General features: G+C 35.0%; 2 long non-coding RNA genes and 1 pseudogene across 3 annotated transcripts in view; all 3 read left to right on the top strand.

Moving 5' to 3' along the window:
- LOC147475979 (inorganic pyrophosphatase 1-like) overlaps nt 1-13,902 on the top strand; it is a 30,846-nt pseudogene extending 16,944 nt beyond the window's left edge. The window contains exons 4-6 of the transcript XR_015208866.1: nt 4,845-4,854; nt 13,043-13,076; nt 13,277-13,902. The product of XR_015208866.1 is annotated as an inorganic pyrophosphatase 1-like (transcript). The remainder of the gene's footprint in view (nt 1-4,844; nt 4,855-13,042; nt 13,077-13,276) is intronic.
- LOC147475981 (uncharacterized) lies at nt 5,763-7,303 on the top strand. Its single transcript, XR_015208867.1, has 4 exons — nt 5,763-6,531; nt 6,660-6,698; nt 6,958-7,021; nt 7,165-7,303. It is a non-coding gene; the product is annotated as an uncharacterized LOC147475981 (long non-coding RNA).
- LOC147475980 (uncharacterized) lies at nt 10,482-11,564 on the top strand. Its single transcript, XR_015208868.1, has 2 exons — nt 10,482-10,631; nt 11,254-11,564. It is a non-coding gene; the product is annotated as an uncharacterized LOC147475980 (long non-coding RNA).
- Nucleotides 13,903-20,454: the final 6,552 nt, after the last annotated feature.

The raw sequence follows: 20,454 nt of genomic DNA, 5'->3' as shown, positions 1-20,454 counted from the left end.
ATTATGGGGTCATAAGACAAATTCTAGTTGAGTTGAACTACTTTGACTTCACTCAAACTGTATTTTATTGTGATTGGGTTCGAATTGAGGATAAAGCGAATGGATGTTACTTTGACCCTGATATTAATTTAGTTTTTGTGAATTTTAGCAAGTTTCGAAGAAGTTCAAAGTTTGAAGATGAGCCATTTATCCTAGCATCTCAGGCCTCTCAAGTATTTTATTGTAAAGATCCAACAAGGAGTGGCTGGAATGTGGTGTTAGATGCTCCAAAGAGACTAACTAGAGATATGGATGCTTATGAAGACCCCTTGACTTTTGAGTCTAGAGTGCCTAGAGAATTTTTATATACATCACATTTAGAAGATGTTGGAGAAATAGGTGCAGATTGTGTACCAAAAAATTCTCGTATTTTGAAAAAAAAAATGGTGAATGAATGATATGCATTTGTAACCTAGTCCAATGACATTGGAAAAGGCAGGAGAAATATATGCATTTGTAACCTATAATCACCAAATTGGTACATGTTTTTCTTTATGGGATGTTTCTGAATGATTTTTCTGTTAGCCAATGATTGATACTTTGCTCTGAACACTTGAGCACTTGTTATTGTACACTTTTTATGCATGATTTATAAGATGTTGTGTCATAAGATTTATAAGATGATTTATAAGATTGATACTTTGTCTAGCATTACTTTGTCTAGTATAGTCATTAAGACATTTTAGACTTTGTTTCTCCATTGTACAATATTTCAACCAATAATCTGTTTGCTTTTTTAGGATATGGCAGACCAGGAAAACGCAAAGGTATATCTTAGTGATTAAAGATGTGTAAGTTTCATTGAATATGCTATTTTCTAATGGTTTGTGTTCTATAAAGAGCTCAAGGAAAAAGTTAAAAAAGGCCAAGAAGGAAAAGGTTGTGATGCATGATGTTATGCCTACAAATACTTCGAGGGTTGAGGTAATTTCATGACTAGGTGTATAACTTTCATTGCATTTTGTGCGTACTAATGATTTGTTTAAAAAGGCCAAGAAGGGAAAAGCTGTGATGCATGATGATAAGCCTACAAATACTTCGAGGGTTAAGGTAATTTCATGACTAAGGTGTATAACTTTCATTGCATTTTTTGTAATGGTGATAATTCACCGTCCTCTCATTTCTTTAGCTCACAAGCAACGGTGATAATTCAAATTTTCTTGTATGCTTTGTTGTTTTTATTCAAATCAAGTGTATGTAGTTCCAATCTGTTGTCATTGTTCATATTTTGTACTGAATCTGAAAATTGATTTAGTTTTGAAATCGAGTTTTGATCGGTTAGGGCTCACATTGTCTAGATATGTTTATATTTGATGAAGCAAGTGTATATCTAAGTATCTAACTGCTATCAATCCCTTGCATACTTAATCGATTGTTTGTTAAGTAATTAGTAATATAAGTACCTGATTTAATTTCTCTCGCTCTCGGTTTCTTCTTATATTTGTTGAAAAGTAGGAACCATTGAGTACACTATTTTTTTTTCCGTGTTGGATAAATGTTAGATTGTTTTGAAAGTGGGCAATGTTTTGTATTAGTCTAGTTTATAGATTGCATATAATTTAAAAGTTGTTTTTCGCTATTCAAGTTAATTAAGCTTGTATCTCTAAAATCTGAATCCTATACTCCCTTACATCTTGAGCAATTGTTGTTACATCCGTTCATTTGTTATACTATTACTGGACTTATAGTTTTGTGAATAATTTCTTTCATTTCTTTAGGATATGGCAAACCTTGAGCATATGTGTATATTTTGATAACTAAATATATGAAAGTCACTAAGTGTCAACGAATATGCTATTCACTATTGGTTTTGTTTTATGTAAAGAGCCCAAGCAAAAAGAGGAAAATGGCTAAGAAAGAAAAAGCTCTATTACATGTTGTTATGCCTAGAGATATTAATGAAGAAATGACAGAGGTAATATCATTAACTAAAAGTATATAAGTTTTATGATGTATGTCGATTACTAACAGTTTGTGTTATATAAAGAGCCCGGCACAAATGAGAAAGAAAGCAAAGAAGGATAAAGCTTCAAAACAGAATGTTTTGGCTGGAGATATGAATCAAAGAATATATAATTCTACTTCAAGGGGAGAGGTAATGTCATTACTAAAGGTATACAAGTTTTATGAAAATGTCGTTTACTAAAAGCTCATATTACTTTGAAGAGCTCAAAGCAAGGGACGAAAAGAATTGAAAAAGAAAAGGCTTCAATATATGCTGCGTTGACTAGAAATGAAAATGGTGGAGTACGATTTATCGATTCAACAACAAAGGTATCTTCATTACTAAATTGCTAACGTCAATAAATTTCATTAAATAATGCTATCTACTAACAGTTTGTGTTAAGGGCTCAAACCAAGGTACAAGAAATGCTGAAAAGGGAAAAGCATCACTATATGTTGAGAGGGAAGTGAGATAAATGGAGCATGCAAGTCCGATTCATCTGGCTAATCCTGTTGCTACTGTACTTGAAAATTAATTGGCCAATATATATAGTCTAAATTATATACATCTTCCTTTTTGTTGAGTTACTTGATTGATCATCCATACATCTTCCATACTTGATTGATCATTCCCATTCTTCCTTTTGTTGATTTACTTGACCAATATATAGTCTAAAACTATGTGAAACACCCCACCGATCTTACGATTAAAAATCTCGCTAAGTTACCATTACCTGATCGCTTAAAGTTATTCTCAATTTCAGGATCAAGTGCTAGGATGTGCCATCAAGGTTCAATGCCTTCGTTTATATCACGATTTTTTGAGCAACTTGGTGGTAATGAATTTTGAGAAACAAGCTTAACCTTTTCTTTAAAGTTAATTACTGGTAATGAATTTTGAATGGGTATACTTCATCTTTTTCAGGGTCGTCATCAAGTGCTTTCCAAGTTTCGCCAAAGATGATGGACGGATCTTCTAGTACATAAACTTTTCTCTCAATCACATACGCATAGCATTTTTTCATGGAAAGAACGAAAATAATTTTTAGGTTCTTTACTTAAAGTGATTGGATTTTGTGATTGTATAGGAAATAAGAAAATTGAATTTGATGCGGATGGACAAGCAGTTGGAGATGATTCGTATAGCTATTCCAGTGCACTTGGTGGAACCGCGAAAACCCATTGTCCTATATTTTATGAAAGTTTTAAGGATGTGCCTTCTCCGACTAAGAGATTGATTTGGAAGAAAATTAAGGTTAGTTTACGATGTTAAGTTCTTAATATTAATTTTGTTGTCTTTCTACATTGGTGCATGGCTTTTATTAGGAGCAAGAGAGTGGACCCTGTTCTTGATAAAGTGAATGGATTTATAAATGTTATTCTCAAGTAAATGCTATTTTGTGCAGGATGAGTATGGTATTGCTGAAGTGTACAAGAAATGTCAACTCAAGAAGTTTGCTAAGTCTTGGAGGGAGTACAAGCATCGGCTTCAAGTTAAACATTATGACAAGTATGACAATGACGATGAAAGGAAGAGGCACTGCCCAAAAGGAGTGAAGCGCGAAGATTGGGACAGATTTGTAGATAATGAAGCAAAACCTTCTAGGAAGCGAATGCGGCTGGTGGGCAAGAACTCAAGAAAAGCCTTGAAATTATTACATACATCAGGAAGGAGAGGAGCAGCAAGAACCATCCATAATTTGGTATGTTCCTTTACATCTCAGTTTATGTGAAGTCATAAAACCGGTTTCTATTCCAAATCGGTTATTATATACTTTTTTTTTTTTTCCGAAAAAGAAGAATCCAAATGTTAAGATCACCGAACACTTTCATACATGGCTATCCATACACGCAAAGATGGTTCTTTTCTTTTTGCTACCGAGAGGATGGTTCTTTTCTTATCTTTGCCTTGTTTTGTACCTTCTCTTGTTCTAATTACTCCTTTGTTGTATGTCTCCTTTCCCCGCTATATATTTGCGTAGATATTATAGGCATATTTGTAATAGCAATGCACGAGATAGAACTCATAGTAGAGATGAGTATAGAATGTAAGGAATATGTTATGAACTTCGATTCAATACAACTTTAGACAATAGATTCACAGGTGTTTTTCTATTGTAAACAGGCTAGAATTAATGCTATAATTGAAGATGACCCATCTAGCATTGACTTGGACTTAGACAATGATCTAGTTGCACAAGTATGTGGTCCCGATCAATATGGTCGTGTGCTTGGTATGGGTGTTGGTGTGTCAAAAAACTTCTCTCATAGCATCGTCCCGCCAAAGAGAAGCTTCACCAAGAGACTCAACAACGCACTATGGTTGAAGAGCGGGTTGGGACTATAGAGAAACATATGATTACGCTCACCCAAATCTCGATGGAAATAAAAGATTAATGTACAAAAGTTTTTGTTCTTTGATACATCAACATCTAGTGTACTCTACTTAACTTATATTGGCTGGATTTCGTAAGTGCTTTTGCTTAGTTTGATATTCTTTGCTAATGTATATTTGTTTTGTAGTAATGCGAGAACCAGCAAATACACAACTCGTGGAAACTATTCACATGGTATGCAGTTGTGTGAATTGTTGAACATGCATAGGGAAGTGGTTGCAAAGGGACGAGCAACAAAAGCGAATGTTTTTACTGATATGAATGTTGATTCCTCCCTGGAAATGTACAATGTCCAAATTTCTCTTGTCCTCGGCAAATGGAGAGATTGTTTGGGTCAAAAAAGACATTTGGAGAGCTAAATTTTCCTGCAAAAGTCAAATGGCTAGCCATTTTTACTCGTTTTATTTAGGTATGATGTTGTTTATTATCTTTACTCCTATATAACTCAATATCTTTGACAGTTAGTATGTTCTTGGTGTTTCATCTCCTTTTATTACTTTCTTAGGATTTCAATGTTGTGTTAGTGCATGAAAACATTTTACTTTCTGATCAAGTCGGTAACTTCTATATACTTCCCTTGCTGGAACTCATAATGGTAATTCATAATCAAATTAGTGAAGAAATTAGCTAGCTTGCACTATGACTGACACTACTGATGATATTGCAGAGGAAATATCGTTTCAGAGTTTTGAAGATGATTGTAGATTACTTATATGAAGGGATAAATACTGGTATGTATCACCAGAAGCTCATCATTAATATATATCTTTTGAATAGACATGATAGAGACTAAATTAATGGTATTGATCTCCACAACCCCTATCCCAATACCATGTACTTGACTGGGATAATTGGTCCTGCTTTGCTAGGACTCAAATCCTTGAGGCATTTAGATTTGAGTTTCAGAGTTTGAATTCTTTTCAAGGCATCTCTATACCTGAATTCTTTGGTTCATTAAGAGAATTGCACTACCTAAACATGTCGAAAGCTGGGTTTTGAGGACTGGTCCCTCACAGCCTTGGAAATATTTCTGGATTGCGATATCTTGATGTGCCTTCAGAGTTCTCAGCTTTGAGAGTTGATACTCTTTGGTGGTTAGGTAGTCTTGCTTCTTTGAGGTACCTTGGGATGAATCAAGTGGATATGTCGATGTTAAGTGTAAATTCTCTACGAGTGCTAAATAGGCTTTCTTTCTTGACCGAGTTGCATTTCTCGGGTTGTAGCTTATCAGGTTTCGCTCCTTCTTTCGACCTAGTAATTTGACATCACTTGTTGTTGTTGATCTCAGTTCTAATAACTTTGATTCAACGTTTCCTGGTTGGGTTGTCAATCTGAGTAGTCTAGTATATTTGGACTTGAGCTCAAGTGGTTTACAATCACTACACCATAATTGCATTTTTGTGACAGAGGCTTTTGAGGTTTTGTGACGCCAAAATGGCGTCAGAAAATTTGTGACGGCAATTAGGCGTTAGTATTTGGTTTTTAGCGTCACAATAAATCAAAAGGTTATTTTATTTTTTTAAGAAAATTCTAGAAAAAATTAGTGACGGCATATAGGCGTGAAATGTTAGCTAATAAAAAATTGAAATCAGCGCACGTGTTCTGGCACAAGCATCAAACTCGAAAGACATCGGGTTTCTTCTCGATCTCAACTCTCTGAAAGAGTGAAACCCTCCACCCAATTCGCCATCAGATTCACAAACGATAACCCCACTCTCTCTCTACTCTCTTTGATCAAAACAAATCATCTAACCACATCCTCTCCTCTCCTTCTCATATCTTCAAACCCCATTTCTATCGCTCTTGCCATTTCGATTGAATTTTAGTTTTTCCAAATTTCAAATTATTATTATTATTATTATTATTTGAAGGTTGCGTTGTTTTCACGGAGCGAAGAAGCCGCCTTCTATAAATAAATAGAGTTTGTATCTTGAGTCGATTTGAAAACAAAAGAATAATAATGAGGAAAGCAAGGGGGGCAAAAAGGAAAGCAGCAGCAGCAGAAGTAGTAGTATTGGTAGAGAATAATAATAAGAAGAAGGTTAAGGTGGTTGAACAAGATCCACCAGAAGAACAAGCTGGTTCAAGTAGACGTAAGCGTGTTAAGGCTCCTACTACTCTCGACGAATTCTTCCAAGAGAAACGTAACATGGTATAATAATTTTCTTTAATATTCAATTTTAGTGTTTCTCTTGGAAATGTGAGACGTTTCAGATTCACAAATACCCACGTTTTTATATTGAAATTCATCTAATCAAATCCTCGGTTTTCATTTTGCAGGAAGATTTATGGAGAGCTGTTTTCCCTGTTGGAATTGAGGTTCACTTTTGTTTCGTTCAATTTTTCATTTGTTTATTTATTATTACAGCAAAAAACTTGTTATTATGTAATTTTAATGCAGTGGGATTAGTTTGATATGGTCTATCGGTTCAATTGGAACTTTTCAAATTTAGAAGTGAGTATGAAAATTCCTTATATATATATATATATTTTTTGGATTAGTTTCTATTATTTATTTTGCCTTAATAACTGCACAACAACAATTTTCTTAACGCTAATAAAAACATATTTCGTTCAGGATGCCTTTGAAGAGAATGGAGTGCTTCATGGCAACAAAGTTTATCTTTTCAGTTGTACTGAGCGTAAGTTTTCATGTCTTTCCGGATCTACTTAGGTTTTGTCTCAACTTATCTATATGCATTTTTAATATGCACATCGATATCTATCTATCATAAATACCTTCATTATTATATCATACTAATGGTCTCCTGTTTCTGTTTTTCAGCTTAATGGGTACCTGTGAACGGTGAAAATAAAGTAATATGCATCCCCGTGGTGGTGGTGGCAGTAAGTTCCCTTTGCAAACATTCTTTTTATGGACATCATTGAGTTAACTCCTCGCTTTGGAATTATGTGAGTGTTTCATAGGACAATTGATGTTTGCGGTTTTTCTCTTTTGTTGCTTATAATAGACTTTCGAAATTGTGATGGGACCGGATATTACTTGATCATTCGGAATTATTAGTGAAACGCTTATAATTTCTAATACAAATGGGTAAACTTATAATAGTAAAGATGCGCTTAAAATAGTATTATGTGTTTCTATTTTGGCATTAAAGAACAACTCAAATGATTTTTGATAATGAATATGGAAATAAATTGTTGAATAGGGAAATAAATAAGGCAACTTGATATCTGCTTATGAATAAACTTATAAGTCTGGAGATGATTTAATCGTCATTATGTAGCTTGTAAGTATTAGCATACTCATAAATGCATTTATAAGACCTAAAATGAAAAAAGAGGGAGGTGGCATTTACTGATAAGTATTGGCCTGTTTACTTATATAGACTGGAATATAGTTTGTCTTCAAAATTCCAATGTCTGTTTTTTTGTTTGTTTTGACGTTAGATCTCTATAGCTTAAGCAAGCTGAAGTAGAAGCTTGCAAAATGACTTTTATCTGCAGGATCACTTCAGATTACCATTTCTAACTTGGAACTGTAGACATTTAAGAGCATTAATCGCAGAACTTCCTATTGCACAATAACTCTTGTGAGCACAAGAAGCTTGCGTGCTACTCTCTTTGGGCGATCATATAGACAATAACCGTAGGCGATAACTGTTATCTTTTAACATACACTGGTTTTACTTGTTCCACTCATTCAATAAATATGTAGTAGTGTAGGATCACATAAAAAAGTGTTCCAGCTAATATACGTTTTGTATCTCATGCAATGTTTCATTTACCTCTATTTGACTGATTGTGTCTCCTTTCCCGCCTTAGATAAGATCGGTATTAATTTGGTTCAAAAGGAGGCCGAGGAAATACTTCCCATGAAGAAAATGAAAATGGATTGGGTTCCATACATCCCACTAGCATATAGGTATTCTCTTCTAACTTTTTGTTGTTTTATTAGACCTTAATTATCATTTCTTGAAATTGCTATTCTATCTCTTAGTTTGTTTTGAATTGTTATGAAGTTTACAATACTCTATAGTCTATCCTTCCAGTACATATATTTATATGTTGTTTCAATTGATTTTTCATACAGGGATAGCCAAGTGGATAGATTGAAGTCTCGGATTTTTATCTTAAGTTGCACTCAAAGAAGGTACTACGGTCTTCATTTTTCCCAGCCATAGATTTTGTATTCCTGGGCTATCAGTTATCAATTTCGTAATGTACATATGATTAAGATCAAGTAAGTTGACTATTTCTTGTGATATTTTGTCGCTCATATGGCTCATAGTTCCTAAAGTTAATTATTTGTGTTTTAAGTTCATAATCTGGTGAGGGGGAATGCTGATTTTATTGGCAAGACTGAATACTAAGTGCGAATTGCACTAGAATTTTTATTTCTAAAATTTGGATGTCAAGCCAAATAAAACATGAGAAAGGGTTCTGAACCCATTTTCATGCTGTTTATTTTTCTAAAGCTACAATATTTTAGCTTAAAAAAGGATTCCAAGTAAAGGGCCTACGTGCTTTTCTCCTCAATTTCTTGATGACACTTTTTATATTGCTAGTGCTCATTCCACCTAACGCACACCATTGGATGTTTGTTTCTCTATATTGCGTCTTTTTTCTGGTTGAGACAAGTTTGGCTAACACACAAGCTGGTAAGAGCTACGCATGGAGTAAATTGTTATTTTCAAATTACTTAGATGTGAATTAAGGAAGCTGCCTGTTTACTGCTTGGGGTGTCATCCTTGTGCTACTATTGAAACAAAATCCATCGACATCTGTTTCTTGCATATCCGCGCCTCTCACTATCTTTGGAGTTATACTGAGCTATGAGCTATCAAAGCAAGATGCTGTCTCCTTTCAATAGTTTTGGTCCTCCATTTTACTAGACCCTGCCTTGTTTCATTCAGTCACTAATTTTGAATCAGTATGGACTTGGATTTCAAACTGGGGCCTGCAACTTCAATTAGTGTTCAATCTACGCCGATTATCGATCAGTTTGTTACTAGGTATGATAATGTTGTTTATAGCTATATAGTTTGAGCAGTTAAATAGTAAATTATGAATATGTATTTTTATTTGTATTTTTGCTAGTCTGATGAAGCAAAGGACAACTTTCCTTTGACCGCCTCACCTCGTGGAGATTCTATTGAGAGTAGTGGTAGACTGGAGCAGCCTTGGTTCGTGACACAAATACTACCGATAACCTCTTGCTTTTTATGGTGAAAATGATATCGTCGAGGGGGAGAGAAACTCCAAACCTTGTAGTAGAAGTAACATTGCTCAATCTGAACAAGTATCCCGGATGGATGGCTATCGTAATGTACGAGGAGCCGGAAGACACGGGATGTTGTGGTTTTGGTGAAAAATCAGGTATGCTTTCGGAGAAATAGGTCAAGATCTAGCCGTGATAGTGTTCGTGGATGCTCCACCGATTTTATTTCAATTTCGACCGTAATGGCTCTTGGTTTTTGCGTTCGCCACGCATCTAGGTGTGCTGCTGGTCTTTGCTGGTGCCATGGACCCGCTTGGTGCTTTGCCGCCGCCGCCATGGACTTTGCTGCTGCTGCTACCATGGACTACCATGGACTTGCTACCATGTGCTTGCCGGTGCTTGCTTCTGCTTTGGTGGAGGACTTGTCAAGACCTACCGATCCGCTTGTGATAAATATCTTGCAAAACTTTTAAGTAAGAACACAAAGTGGAGCACTTGAAAGGCCAAATGGCTGGATTGCACATCCCTCTGCAGATTGTCTTGAATTTCCCCATCTCTAGGGCCAAGGCGTTGAAAACAAAGCCGGATTTGGAAGGGATGCAGAGTTCACACTTGAGGTACATAATACCTTTTACGTGAATGTGATATATATGATCCTAGTTTGAACCATGGTTCATGCACACAACTCACTCCTATTAAAAGAGATTCTTATCCCGAAAAAGTGTAGCATGTCTCTCTTATATATCCAGTAGGTATCATATTGACAAAAGAGAGATGTATCGACTAATATTTAGGATGTTTTGAACCATGATTTGAACGTGTACAAAAATATGGAGAATCTTAACAACATGAGTATAAGGTATTATATTTCATTTGTAGGGATGCATTTTGCTCTCTCACAATTTTGGGCTTACCTGGAAGAGGAAAGCCATGAAAAGATCGCTAGCTATACCATTGAGGCTCTTTGTGCAAAATCCTTTGAGGATACCTTAGAGAATTTGAAAGAGAATGAGTCACAAATCGTAAGGAAGAGAAATGAATTGCAGCTGTTTGAGACCGAATATAGAAAGGTATGTCATTACTTTCCTAGCTAGAAAGTATCTGGTAAAAATAGTCCAAACTAAAGTGTGGTGGTTAACTGTGTAACTCTATTTTGATTAATAGACTAATAGGAAAAAAAAAGTGGTTTAGGATTGTTTTACTGTTAGTAGTGCCGATGGTTTGTTAGTGCATTCTTTTATTGAGTTGAACCTCAAGGTTTTGTTTTATTTCTTCGTTTCGTTTTCTACGTTTATACTTTAACCAAGGTTGGAAGTTGGAACATATGCCACTCTAATCTGTTATAATGTAAGCCAGTTTCCATGTCATATGACACCAGGCTATATACTAGAAGGTAGAGGCAGTACCCGTTTAGTTGTATATATGTCACATTGTTGTTCATATAGCTTCTAGGGCTAAAGAGGCTCCCATAGGTGCTTTACTGTGTATTAGTGTTGTGTTGTCAAATAGTAATGTCCTATAGCTTCTTTGATATTCTAGTGGCATGGTTACCTTCTTGCTATGTTACTAATTTGGTAGACTAGAAACTATGTCACTTAGTTTTAATTATTATAAGTGAACCTATTGTTGTATATATCTCTCCTTATATTTTAAGGTAAAAGTCTATCTAAACTTTTTTGTTAAATAAAACAGGTAATACATGTGACATTTGTTTGTTGCCGACCTTAAAGGATGGAGGTGGTCGATATTGCCACTTGGACACTTTCTAATAAGAAGACTTTCTTTCTAGCTACTTGTAAGCATAATGTAATGTACTTTTTCGCTTGGAAAATTGAAGTACTTGGTATTTACAAGTGATTTGTATTGTACTTTTTGTTTGAAAATTGAAGTACTTGGTGTTTACAAGTGAGTTGATAATTTTGAGTGATGAAATGAATGTTTTATTCTTGAATGAGATTGACGGTGTGATTGTGTATTTTATGGAATGGACTATTTTTTAAAAAGTTTTATCTTAGCTAGTTCATATAGTAACCGGTGGATGTATAGCAACCAATTATTTTTTTTTCCCTAAAATATATTTTGTGATGCTAAAACGATGTCACAAAATTTGTGTCGCCAAATATTTTGTGATGCCATTTTGACGTCACAAATATTTGTGACGCCATTTTGGCATCACTAATTTATGACGTCAAAATAGCGTCACAAATATAGTGACGCCATTTTGGCATCACAAATTTGTGACGTCAAAATAGCGTCACAAATATTTGTGACGCCATTTTGATGTCACAAATTAGTGACGCCAAAATGGTGTCACTATATTTGTGACGTCAAAATGGCGTCACAAAAATAATTGACGCCAAATTGTGACACCATATTTGTGACGCCAAAATGGTGTCACTAAAATTATTTGTGACGCCATTTTGGCGTCACAAAAAAGCTGTTTTGGTGTAGTGAATGGACACATTCCTTATGGTATCTCTGAGCTTCCAAATATGCGACATTTGTGTCTGGTTGGAAATGAGAACCTTACTGCTGACTGTTCAGAACTATTACAAGGAAGCTGGCCAAAGATTTTGGTACTCAACTTAGCTGCAAATAGTATATATGGGATGTTTCCTAATTCAGTTGGAAATATGACCTCACTTGTTAATCTCGATTTGTTTTTTAACGACATTGAAGGTGGAATTCCTAGCTCCATTGGTTACCTCCACAACCTAAAAAGTTTGAACATGTTTGGTAATAGCTTGACAGGGGAGTTGCCAAAGTTTCTTCTGAAGACCAAGAGCTGCATCTCTACAAGTCCTTTGCGTAGTATGATGTACTTAAGATTGAGTATGTAGAAGACAGAAATCAAGAAAATTGATTGTCCTTTAAATTCTGGTCACTCCTATAGATCATAAACTTATTTGATGAAGTAACTGGATTTGGCTGTTGAAGTTATTAATCTAAAATGTTGCTTGTGAATCAGGTGAAGAAAATGGCAATGCGTGCAATTAGCAAGTTGTGGAGGATTTGTGCATTTAGTGAGCTGTGGAGGATTTAGATCGAGGCAACTAGCAAAGCGAAACTTAGTAGGAAAATAACATTTTTTATTCTTGTAATAGGCGATTCAATTAGCTCAATACTAGGTGATTGAACTACATACAAAACAAATGTTCTAGAATGCTCATTTTGATATTCATATAATATTTTAGTGTTTATTTGGAAGGTTACTGCAGGGTTATTGGTTACGGAAATCTCTAGTGAGCCTGAACAATCAAGTTTTTGTGTTATTTTTTTAAAAAAAATCCAAAACTATAAAAAGACACACAATGAAGCGTCATTTTACAAGGCAATTTGGTGAGCCAGACGACACTTTTGTATCGTCTTTTAAAATAAAAGACAGCCCAATAAACGGGTCACAATCCGACACTTTGCCTGTGTCGTTCTTTATGAGAAAAGACACACCAGAATGTGTCTTTCCCCTACAATTCTGTTGTAGTGGTTGTGATCTCTGCCCTCCAAACATGTGCAAGGTAATTGGGATTAAACATTGTTCTGTATTCAAGGCATTTGAGTTATCTGAGGTTATGGTTTTGATAGAATACAATGAAATAACGACTTTCATGCAATGGACTTTTGGACCCCTAACATTTGGGATACCGACGTTGATGCATTCTATTCATAGCGCCTTTTAGCAGTTTTCTGATTGACCATAGTTTTTCTTTTCTAATAGGGAGTGGTGATTGAGAGAATTAGAGCATCTGCATTCACTGAGGGAAAGAAGCATTTTTTCTATCTTGGAGATGGCAAGGGTGATTTTTGCCCAAGTTTGAAACTTGGAGAAAAAGACCTTGTGTTTCCTAGGAAGAATTTTCCCTTATGGGAATTAATATGCAACAATCCATTACCCCTGGAGGCAGAAATCCACGGATGGGGCAACGGCGAGGAGCTAGAAAGGATTCTTCTTCACCAGATCAATGAAGCTATCTTGGAAGAAACCTGTAGCAATGCCAATTCTTCTTCTGCATTCTCTGGTGATTGCAAGTTCCAGACTATTCCAATATCTGGCCATGAACAATTTCTGCAAGCACTTCAAGTTCCTCAATAATTAGTGCTTAAGATCAACTTCAAATCTGGCTATAAGCCCATTACACTTCATTTAATTTGCTTTTCTTTGTTTTGCAATGTAGTTACATAATCTGCACATGTTGTAATATGCTTAAAGCTTGTGCTCCATTTCATTAAACTCAAACTTAAATCACCATTACTCTGTTCTTTTACATCATATAAAACCTCAATCTCCGTACGTGTTAAACATTATTTTCATTGGCTTAGAGCTTGAGGAATGTGGATGTGACATTCCTCTAGGGTTTAACCCATGAAATGTACTTGATTAGAAATTTAAATTGAGTACCAATTAAATGTTCACCTTGTGGGCCTTCTCTGTGGTTCAAACTCTTATCAGATTGTTGGCCCAACTATCCAAGTATATTCTTGCACGTCCAAATTCCAACTCTCAACCCTCCTTTGTTAGCAATTCATCGAATTATTCGAAAATTGAATTTTTGAAGAGCAATACATATAATATTTTCGAATGTTTGAAAGATTCGGAATAATTCGTGATTTTTTGCCTTGAAACTTATAATACGGTTTTTGGGGAATTTTTCAAAAATTTAGCTAAAAAATTCGGCCAAAATAATAATAATAATAATAATAATGAAAATTCGGTTGGACTTTTGTTATTTTTTATGTATTTTATATCTCACTCTTACTTTAAGTCCCCCACTCTTATATTCTTAGTGATAAATTAATCCAAAAGTTTTGCTTATATATTTTTTGGGCAAAATTTAAATGTTGTCATGACATGGTATGTGTATTTTGAAGTTTGAACTGTAATTTCAATCCAAGAACAAATAAATGAAGGCACCCATGTAGACCGTTCAATTGGTTTCAATATTTTCGTAGCTAAATTGCTTGGATATGTTTGTTATGTTGTAAAGAATAACAACTATTACTAATATTTACTAACACAATATCACGAATTTTTTACTTTTGAATTTTTTCAACCAAACGTTTAAAACGCGTATTAATTAAACACCGCATAATTGCCGTATTGCGAATTTTTACCGAATATTTGACCGTACCATTTTGTTGAGTCACCGAATAATTTTTGAATTATTCCTATACCGAATTTTTGTAGTATCCCGAATGTTTGACCGTACCATTTTGTTGAGTCGCTTTCATGAATCATGAGAAGTCATTCGTTCAACTCATCGCATTATTGGATCTCTTGAACCATGTTTTCGACTCATGGACATCACATCTGCCTTTGATAATGTGAAGGTGTGTTGTCAAACACTCGAGATTAAGTAAAGATGGACGTAATATACTTTTGTAATTGTTTACTCCATAAAATACATATCCTACACGTGTGTCATGTACACTAATCCGTGAGCGTAGCGAACTCTTGAGGTAGCATTTCTAAAGTCTCCCAAAAAACCACTTGCTACGTGTCATCCTCTCCTTTGTCTGACCGTACCCCCAAATCACTTATGTGGTTTTTTCCCTCTCTTCGCCTCCAATCTCTCCTGCGGTTCTCTCCCAACCTCTCCCAATCTCTCAACTTCTCCCTCAACTCTTCTCTCTTATTCTCATCACAGACTAATCTCTTACTCTCGTCAGTAGTGGAACAACCTTGCGCGAACTCTCGTGAGTAGTGGAACAACACCTTGCACGAAAATAACTTGAAAGAAATTGAACACCTTGCGCGAAAATAACTTGAAAGAAATTGAAGGTGAATTTGTGTTAGAAAGCCAGTAGACTTTATTTCTAATTTTTGTATGCAACTGCTTTCCTAATTTCACTTTTCTTCGTCTTGTTAATAGCAAAAATAAAAATTGGGTTTTTCTCACATTTATTGTTCTCTAGGCTGTTGTTGTCGCAAGGAAGAAATCTCTTATCCAGCTTAAAAGGTGTTTTGGACACTACTCATTAAATTCTTGAAAAACTGGAAGCTCATTTGAGGGCAAATCGGTCATTTTAGAAAAACAGCTTTTCTTAAAATTTATGTTTGTTTTTTTTACGTGATTTTGTGTGTTTTTTTTTCTGAAATCAATTGAGTTTTTATACTGAGTTTGTCTCCTTTAGCATGTTTTCTTTCACATCTATGGGGATGAAACGGTCAATACTATTCAAGATGAAGAACCATCTTGAATCGGGCGTGACTGGGGTTCATCTCATGCCTTTGTAGTATGTGTTTAGAAGCATGTTAGGGAAAAAAAATATCGATTTATGAATTCTTTTTATTACTTTTTAACTTGTTTAAACTTTTCAAAAAAATTAATGGAGTTTATTTTGTTGCATACATAGCCGACAATGAAAATTCATCTACAACTGTCTTGCAGAGAGGGACCGTGATGATGTCTTTGTTGGTTGTTCTTGAAAGCATGATCAAGAGATGGTCCTTCTTTAGGTAGTCTGTTTTCCTTTTATCTTGTTTTTCTTATTTTTGCAGCTCAGTTTTAGCATGTTTTAAATCACATCATACTTGGACGATGAGAGTCATTGTGGACGGTGTCTTTTGACCTTCGGCCGCCAAGGCTCATTTCATTTCGAGGTGGTTCTTTTTTGTAGAGGAGAAACCGTAATGATTTGCCATTGCTTATTAGATTTGACTTCCTAGCTTGGACGTGTCCCAAACTGTACCAAAACATTTCTGTTTTCAAAATGGTATTAATATCTTGAATTAAGTAGTAAAGAAGCTACTCATTGCTTTCTCATCCCAACTGGCCCTTAAACTTTTCAAAACAATCCAGGGATTTGTCAGTATTGTATCATGTTGAATCCTTATTGCAGCATTTCTTGAATATGCTTATAAATCTCATATATGAAAGCATGGTTTTTCATGTAGTAATCAAAATATCAAACTTTCTATGTAGGAACAAACAAAAGAAGAAAGCGACAAGTTGAGTCAACAAGAGCGTGAAAAAATTTCAGAAAATCGGAGGAGGGATTTGGTGTGTACTTCCTTCTTTACTTATTTATGAAACTTGATTGGAGACTTTTTACCAAGATATACCTCTTGACTTCTTTACTTTTGTACTATGGCTGAAATAAAGGAAACAGACCTTCCAAATAATTTACCTAGCAGTTGATCTCCAGCATAGCCTAATTCCTCTTATGTTTACTGCAGACTCTCTGACCTCGGGGGTAGCTGCCAAGGTAGAAGAAAAAAAACTGGAGTTGCTCTTTCTCAAGTGGAGTGAGCACCATAAAATACTTGGCAATTATTTAAGGTAAATTTTCATATGATTAGATGTGCTATTTCATAAGGTGATTTTTTTCTTTGGGAGGTTGTATTCATGACAACAATTGAGTCCACGATCCGAAAGTATAATCTCCTTGTGTATAGCTATGGATGGTGCTGATGTCCAGTGTAATTTTGTTATTTTCACATTGTTTTGGGAAAAGACATTAGTTTGCCTTAGTTCCTTCAGTCAACTTTTTAGGCATGCTATACTTTGAAAATTTCTTAACGTATAATGTAGTTTTCTTAGATGAGATGTTCTTAGAATTATTTTTAAAATGTATTATTTTTTTCCTTTTATTCTCTTTTGCAGTTTCTTAGTTTTGAATAATTTTCCTATGCAACATTACCTCTCCATGTTTTATATTCATGCCTACAATGTCTTCAAGCGTGAGAGCTAACTCCCCCTTCCCCAGATATGGCTTCCATTCAGATTATCATCTTGCTGTGCAATATTTTACGTATTTGGTGTTACCCTTTAGTCTTGCCAAATATAAATAGTTGTATGCTTTTGTCCTATAACGACACATTTATTATGTGTACTTCTTTTGCGCTATTTTTCCTGTATATTTCTTTATATATATATCATTCATGCATGTTCTACCATGTCATGTCCCAATAACCCAATAGAAGGGATGCAAGTAGTCTTACGGCTAGTGGGTTACACCACTGGTGTCGGTGTCGAAAGCCCCAACCACATCACCAACTAAAGATCCATTAGCGTTTTTACATACGGGGGAGGTTTGAAGATGTGGAACCAAGCCTTATTAGATGCATAAACCAAATCTCTATATGTTTAAATCATGATTCAGAATTTTTGTTTGTTTATGTCAACTGCATGTAAGTCCAATTTTAAATTTGGAAATGTATTTTTACTTTAAATTTGTTAGAAATATTATCCAAAAGGAATAACAAGAATTAAGATACAAATTTACTCTATCATTTTCAAACAATTCCACAAATAAAAGCAACCTAATCGTTATATAGATTTACTTGATTAAATATCTATATTCATGGAGCTAACCATTTTCTTCTGTCTTTACAGCTGCAGTTTTGTGGCTCTAGGTCTTTCTGTTATTGTGGATTTATTTTTAAAAGGAAGCGGTATGTTTTCATTCAGATTTGTGGTATTCCTAATCCTGCAACAAATATTTTCTTGGCCTCTAACTACCCGTTTTCATTACAATATATATTTCCAAAGCTAACCACTATTTGTTTTGTCCTTGCAGGCTCAGTTCTTTTTGGGTTTTTTTTTGTTCTAGGTATTTCTGTTTCTTGGAGATATTTTTGTCAAAGAAATTGGTATGTATTCATTCGCATTTGCTTTACTCTTGTTTTAATTTGTTTTCAGTTTAAAACTACTATTTTAAATATTGTGAATATTCATGCAATTCTCTTGCGCTTAATATTCTAAATATATCCTAATACATTAGTTACTTTGGGTGCATTTAATAGGTGGGTAATAATGGTCCAAATTTCATTATTTCATTTAGATATAACAAAGTAAGTGGTCATATTTATGTTTCATATATATTGCAAGTTTTTCACATTTATGACAACCAGGGTTGAAATAATAAGTTTGAAGTAGTTCGACTTTATAGTTTTTATCCGTTTACTCAACTTTTCCTGCCTTAACTTCTCGTTAGAGAAAAGAAACATAATTCCTAAGCAAAACTTTCAACTATTTAATGCCCATGTAGGGATTTCAATTGACACGACATAAGAAGGCTTCCCTCTCGTCCCTCATTTTCCACTCTCAGTGTTTGAATGCACAATGGATGCAGCTGATGAAGGTTTTCCAGTAACACTGCACCAAATTGATAGGTTCTTTGGTAGATTTTATAGCACTACTACAAAAAAGGGCATTAGCCACGGTAGGTGAAATAGTATATACCACTGTATTTATAATAACAGTGGGTAATAGTCATTTACCACGGTACATTTCGCATTTCTAATCTAGGTACAAGCAAAAGCCACTGTTTACGTGATATAGTGGTAAATAATATCCCATATGCCACGGTACTACCAAATATCGCTAAATTGTTTTTAGATATTCGAATTCCCCACTGTTTCTTGGAAAAAGGTGGTTTATGTTTTTCTAAAAATTACACCTACCGTGGATAAAGGGGGTCTCCAAAAGTCCAAAACCACTCGATCGAAAAACCAAAAATTAAACTGAAAATAGGGCAAAAAAACATAGCGCTAAAACCCCCTCTTTTCAATCGGCCTTTGGTTTTCGCTCTATCTCTCCTAGAATTTTCCCCGGTCGCGTTCATCATATAGGAAAATCTATCTCTCGCTGGATACGGCTTGTAAGGCTGGTCCTTCAAAAAATCGCCGTGCTTTCGGTTAGGTTTGATTCGGCTTCCTTTTCAATTCATCCCGGTAAGAGTTTATCGCTTTTAGTTCGATTTTGACGTGTTTCTTTTATCGATCCTTTGAGAAATCCTCCGTGTCTTCTTGGCAATTAAATTTGAAAGAGTTGTTCTATTTCGTTTCTTTCCTTGTTGGTTTGAAAAAATTATTGTAGTTCTACCAATCTGAAACTTAGATTACATCCTCTATAAGTTGTCTTCTTCTTAATTTCTTAATTTAAATAAATGGAAATATTGTGTTGTTTGGGTGGTGCTATCTTCCTGTTTTGGGTTTTAGTCAATCTATAAAGTGTTTGACTAAAGGTTACTGAGAATGGTGTATAGTTTATTGGTTTTCATAGCCATTGTTTTTCTATCCCTCTTTGTCGAAGCAAAGAGAAATATAGAAGCAAGATGGTTTATACTATGTAATATAATTAAGTTAACTTTGAACTAACTAAGCCCCGTGATAGGAAACCGGTTTGGGGTTTTATTGCAACTGTTTAGGTTATTTGAATTAGCGTCTACTTTGATTTGTTGGTCAGCATAATTTAGTTAGTTAGTTTTTTTTTTTTTTTGAGAACGCATGGTTTGCTGGTTTGATTAATATATGCATCGATCTTTATAGCACCTTTTGTTCATGAATTTTTGTCCAGAAGTGAAGTAGCTCTATTTGAGTGTAATTAAGAATAGTTAAAAGAGTATAAGACTATTATTGGAGATCGAAGTAGAGAATTATTCAGGAAGTGGTTACCCCTTTAGTTTCTAGTTTGTCTTTAGCCTTTACTAACTTACATGCACTGACATGTATTACTAATATTTCGATTGATATAACGCTTATGCTTAAGGGTGTGTCTTTGGTGTTTTCCTTCCTGTGCAGAAAAATAGTAACACCGTCTCGCGCTAAAACTTACACTTTTCAACTTCCAAGACTCTCAAAACTTCTAACTTCCGAGACTCTCTCTAAAAAATTGCCGGTGTTAGGTTTCTCAACTAACGCTTTGGCACCACCTTAGGAATACCATTGACCATGTCCCGCGAACTATCTTCACTAAAACCGGTCTCCTTGGTGGTTGCCTTGGATTGTCATGGCTCCTCTTCGACAACATAAAAGCTGATGAAGAAAAAAAATAGTTCAAACCTTGGTGTAGTCTTGAATGCCGCTTGTCATGGTCTAGGTCGATTTTACTATGTGTTTGGTCAGTATATACTTTCCCGTTCTCATTTTGGCTAGTGGTGCACCGGGGAGTT

Source organism: Coptis chinensis, chromosome 9, assembly GCF_015680905.1.
Source record: "Coptis chinensis isolate HL-2020 chromosome 9, ASM1568090v1, whole genome shotgun sequence".
Taxonomy (NCBI): Eukaryota; Viridiplantae; Streptophyta; class Magnoliopsida; order Ranunculales; family Ranunculaceae; genus Coptis; species Coptis chinensis.
The sequence above is the reverse complement of the archived record's forward strand: the minus strand, read 5'-3'. Positions and strand labels throughout refer to the sequence as shown.